Source organism: Brassica napus, chromosome C9 (genome assembly GCF_020379485.1).
Source record: "Brassica napus cultivar Da-Ae chromosome C9, Da-Ae, whole genome shotgun sequence".
NCBI lineage: Eukaryota > Viridiplantae > Streptophyta > Magnoliopsida > Brassicales > Brassicaceae > Brassica > Brassica napus.
Window position 1 is genome coordinate 25,544,486 of NC_063452.1, and position 5,804 is coordinate 25,550,289.

At 38.1% G+C, this 5,804-nt stretch overlaps 1 pseudogene; it reads right to left on the bottom strand.

Annotated features, from left to right (window-relative positions):
- Nucleotides 1-3,617: 3,617 nt before the first annotated feature.
- Nucleotides 3,618-5,579, bottom strand: LOC106418591 (annotated as a pseudogene).
- Between the last annotated feature and the right edge of the window lie 225 nt (nucleotides 5,580-5,804).

Sequence of the window (5,804 nt, forward strand, 5' to 3'; positions counted from 1 at the left end):
CGAGGCTATACTTTTCACACATATGAGTATGGTAGACTGCGGGTGACCAGTAACTATGGAATATGTGTGAAAGGCGAAACAGATTTCTACGGGATCTTGCAGGAGATTATTGTAGTGGAATTCCCAAGGTTATTGAAGCTGAAATGCGTCCTCTTCAAATGTGAATGGTTCGACCCCGTCGTCAACAGAGGTGTTCAGTTTAACAAATTCGGTGTAGTTGATGTCAATGGTGGACGAAGGTACAGCAAATTTTTTTTTGGCATACATGATTTGTATGATTAATTTCTACGTTGTCTTTATTTTTGAAGGTACAACAAATTCGAGCCTTTCATCTTAGCTTCACAAGCAGACCAAGTTAGCTTCCTTCCATACCCTCGGATGAGAGAATCAGGAATAAATTTGTTAGCCGTGATCAAAGTTACACCTCGTGGACGAATCATCAGTGGAGAAGAAGCACCATTGCAAGAAGAATAGATAAATGAAGTCGAGGAACCTGAACAACAAATTGATGACATCTTTCTCATTGATCTGCATAATCATGAGTACGAAGATCTTACCGACGATGCCACAGACGAAACTGTTGAAGACGAGTTTAATGAAAATGATGATGTTTCTAGTGATGACGAGAATGTCGATGTATCTGATTGATGTATTTGTTTTTAATATGATTGATTTTTAGACTTAATGCATGTGATTTGATGGATTTAATCATGAAAAATCTATTTATATAATTTGATTTTGTGTAAGGTAATGGGGGGTTTGAATTAGAAAGAAGAGATTGAGATTATAAGTTAAGGAATTAGAAAGGGGAGATGGGCTTGGGGTTTGGAATATATGAAGTAGAAGATAAGGAAGATGGGGTTTGGGGTTTCGGATTTTAGGGATATAAACATAATCCTCGTTATTTCCTCGTAAAAGAACGAAGAATTTACGACGAATCCTAAAAATAAAGAAAGCGAGACTCGTTAATTCCACGTAAGCAGAATTCATCGTAAAGACGTCGTAATAGGAAAACGCGGGCCTTTGTATTTCCTCATAAGGAAAAACATGGACCTTTCTATTTCCTCGTAAATTAACGAGGACGTTATGAAGAAACAAAACGCGGACCTTGCTAATTTCTCGTAAAAAAAATACGGGCCTCGCGAGTTCCTCGTAACTTTACGAGAATATTACGACGATTACTAATTTCTTATATATACATGCGAGCTTCTCACTTCCATTTCGTCTCCACTTCCTCTCTCTTTCGTAGAAATGGTACGTACTCTCTCTATTTCCTCTCTAATTTGATTAGTTTAGGGTAGATTAGGTGGTTAATGTAGGGAATTTAGATAGGTTTATGGATTTTATGTTAATTAGTGTTGATTAGGTGGTTAATGTAAGAAATTCAGCTAGATTTATAGAATTTGTTAATTATAGAATTTGTTAATTACTGTTGATGTTAATTTTAAAAATTGAAAAAAAAAATTCAAACGGTTCGAAAGAATAGACTTACTCCCCATTACAGAGAGATGTTCGGTGAGCCTAGCAGTCGTTTAGACCCGTCTTCTTCAACTCCCGGTTCTTCGGGTCCGGAGACTGTCCCCGAGACTCAGTCTTCTCAGAGAGTCTCTCGGTCGCCTCCTTCTGGTGCACCATCGGTTCCTTGATTCGTTGCACCACCGGCTCCTCATGCTCATGTCCCAGAGGTGCCTCCTCCTGTGCCTCCTCCGATGGCTCCTCCGATGCCGGCCAGGATTCATCCCGATTTGATGGTGCCACCGAGTGCTCTTTACTCGCAGTACACTGTCGAGTACCTTCTCGCTCAGCCAGGCAGCAAAGGTTTATCAGTCCTAGTCCCCGACCGACCGGACGGAACTTTGTGGTACGTTACATTTTAAAAAAAAAATTCTTTTATAACAATAATAAATAATTTATACTTTAAATTTGTTTTTTCATGTTTGGGGTTGACAATTGTGTTGCTCGGAACGTAACCGAGACGATCAAAGGTTACTTCTCCGAGCCACATCCGAACTGGAAAAAGACGCCGATCTACGTCAAAAAGACGTGGTTCAAAATTTTCGCTGTAAGTTACTATTAATTAATTATACATACTTTAATTTTTTATGATTTAGATTTTTTAATTTTTTTAAAACTAATTCTTAATTTAATTTTTTCTGTTACAGCAAAAATACCATTGGTCCATGGGGGTCAATGAGAGGGTGAAGAAAGAGTTTAACGGGAAGGCGAAAGCTCCCTTGTTGGACACGGTCTCCAACTGGAAGGGTGACTGGATCGTGAAGGGGTATGAGCGTGACAAACTCTTGAGCTCACCAAGGATGTGTGGGATGACGTCATCCATTATTGGCGGGATCCTGACTCCATTAGAGTCGCCCAATCTTGCTCAGCCTCCCGTCAGACGGTAGATGAGCACGACCACGGGCCGATGCTTCACTCTACGGGTCAATAACCCCACGCCGGTGTCCATCTGGATATGGTAATTAAATATTTAATTTAATTAATTTATATATATATATATATATATATATATATTCTAACTTTCTTAAATGTTTTTTTATGCCAAAGAGACGGGAGAACTCCCTTCTCTTTTGAAACTTTACGAGAGGACCCACAAGAACAAGGCGGGCCAATTTCTAGATGCTAGGTCCGAGCAGATCTTCAACGACTTGGTTGGTCGGGTTGAAGACCGCCAGACCCAGCTGACCCAGGAGTCCACCGACGGATTACCCTTCACCTTATCCACACTTGAAGTGGATAGGATTTACGAGGAGGTAATTTTTTTTTTAATTTTAATTTTTTTTATTATTCATTTAGTTTAACTTTAATTTTTTACTAACAATATTTATTTTTTGTTTTTAAGGTTGTCCCTAAGAAAAAAGGACGTACGTTGGGGATTGGTTCCGTCAACGATGTTCTGAGAGCGACATCGTCTTATGGTCAGAGACGGGATGATGAAGTCACTCAGCTGCGTAACGAGTTAGACTCGACGCGATCTTTGTTCACAGCTCGTATGGGTGGAGTCGATGGCTTCTTGGACGTTGTAGCGGCCACAAATCCGGAATGGGAGTCCTTGTTGAGGAACATGCGACGACAAAATCCCATTCCAGGCGAGTCATCTGGCACACATGACGAGGTGGATGTAGAGAGGAGCAGTGAGGATTTCTACCGGGCGATGAACGACCCTTAGTTCTTTTTTCTTCTTTTCGTTGGTTGTATTATAAATTCAAAACTTATTTATGTATAAAATATTTTCGTATTTACGTTTATTTTTAAATTATATTTTTGTTAATAAATTAAATAATTTATTATATTTTTTAATTCTGGAAAATAAAAAATCGAAGTAAATTCGTAGCTAAATTACTACTACATTACGTGGAAAGTTTGCGAGGAAGTTACGAGGAAAAATTTTACGTCAACACTACGAGGAAAGCTTAACGAATATTTTACGTGGAAGGGTTTACGTGTAATTTACGAGGTATTACTTTCGAGGTATTTACGAGGAAATGTAGCGTCCTCCTTACGGGGAAAGGTTACGTGGTTTTTACGACGAATAATTTTCTTCGTCTTTACGACGAAGTGTGTTTCTCGCTAGTTTACGAAATATGCGTTACGACGAACTAATAATGACGAAACTTTTTTCCTCGCTAATTCCTCGTAAAGCCTATTTTACGACGAACTTACTACGAATTTCGCAACCGTTAATGTTGTGTTTTCTTGTAGTGAATATTTCTTTATTTGATATAATACGATTTTGTAACTTAATAATATACATCAAAGCCAAAACACTAATTCATATTAAAATTGTTACTAACCAGAAAAAACTCGCGCTTTCGAAGCGCGGATAAAAATCTAGTATAGTATTATATTTGAAAATTGCCTTAGCGCACCGAGTCTGCCAATGAATTATGTATATCAGTATATAGAGCCGCTTGATAAGAACATACAGACAAACAAGAACCATGAAAATGTACTTTCTCGATTCTGAAAGAACAAAGAAAAAGAAGAAAGGCCAAACTTTATGACAAGAACAAGAAAGCAATTGTTAGATTCCAGACTTTAGTTCGAAATGTAAACTACCGGCAATAATGAAAAACTTCTACATCATGTTTTGCCATTCATACTTAAAAGTCGTGCAACAGAGAGATTTCAGAGTCCTCCACTTTGAAAGTTCCACAGCAGCAAGAACACGTTTAATTCTCTGAACATGTCTATACTAAAGTGATCATGTTTCTCACTAGTGCAAGTTAGAAAAAACAAGCATAATCCATTTTATTCTGAGGACTCAGACAAAGCATCTCTGCATCCTTCAACCTCTCACTTGGTAATTTCCCTTCTCTATTAAATTCCAAACTTCTCTGTTCATCATATAAAAAACAAACAAAACATGTTGATCCAAATAGTAATCATCAATGTTTATTGACTATCATATGACATTTTAATAGTGGTGAAAATTAGAAAACACAAACAATCCATTTTATTCGTACAACAACAACAACAACTCAACCCTCGCATAAAAACAGCAAAGTCACAAGATTGAAGAAACATCATTAAAGCAAAAGAAAATGAAAGCAGAACAACAAATCTTAAAATTTGATTCAACAAGAAAATTTGAGACCAGAACCTCCAAACTTCTCTTCAGTGATTCTATCTATTGCATCTGCCAAGGACTCACTCAAAGTATCTCTCCATCCTCCGATCTCTCCTTTTCTAAAGAAAGCATTAGTCTCTATTCCATTTGGCAGTTTCCCTTGTCTATTAACTTCCAACCTACTCAAACTCTCAAAACTACACAACTTCACAATCTCTCTCACTTCTTCCTCAGCAGTAAAACCACATCCAATGAACTCAGCGATTCTCTTAACCTCAACTTCAGTCTGCTTCTTGAGCTCCTCATATGTAACAACAAGACCTTGTTCGGATTCTCGAGGCTCGCATACCAATACTCCAACACATGATCCCAAAATTGTCCAGCAATAAACTTCCCTTTACAAAACGCTTCAACAGCTTTTTCAATAGGATAATCAGCGGTTTCTTGAGGAGCAAGTTTCTTCCCAAAATGCCAAAAGGACACAAACATGTCCTTAGGGTTCCTACAACACTACACAATCTTACAAGACGAGCTTTTAACGGACTCGGGCAGCGAAAGATGTGATATGTGCGTGTTCATGAGTCTTGGAGAAGACAACTGGGAGAAATCGAAATCTGGAGATTCGTAGTAAACTCCTTCCAAGAAAGGCACACGGGAGTGCGGATTGGTAACAAGAAGAGGATGATCACCAGTAGAAGAAGAAACTGGAAACTTGTGTCGGTTAATGAGAGCAAAAAACAAGAGCCTTTAACCAAGTGGTACCTGATTTTGGATTGGTGACGAGGATAATTTCGGAATCTTTGGCCTCAAAGTGTTTTTGGCAAGTCAAGATTCCTTGTAGCAGCGCTTGTGTGTGCCAACGTCCTTGGAACTGATACATTTGGCTCACTAACCAACCTTTCTCGCTTGGAAAAGAAGAAATCAGATCTTTTGTTTCTTATGTCAGATTTTTATCTCTCAAGTAATCAGGAACAGATGATGATGAAGATGACATTGCTGAGAGTAATCTTAAAAAAGTGTTAGAAACTATGAGATGTTTTTTCTTAAGCTCTATATGGGTAATGCTGGTGTGCTTTTATAATAAGATCGTGTTGAATGAGAAGTTTGCTCTACAAGTAAACAGCTCAATACTATACTTGGGTACCCGTGTATCTAAATGTCCATGTTTAGATGGACATTTTTCATATTTGTACTTTTGTAGATAAATAATGACCGGGTC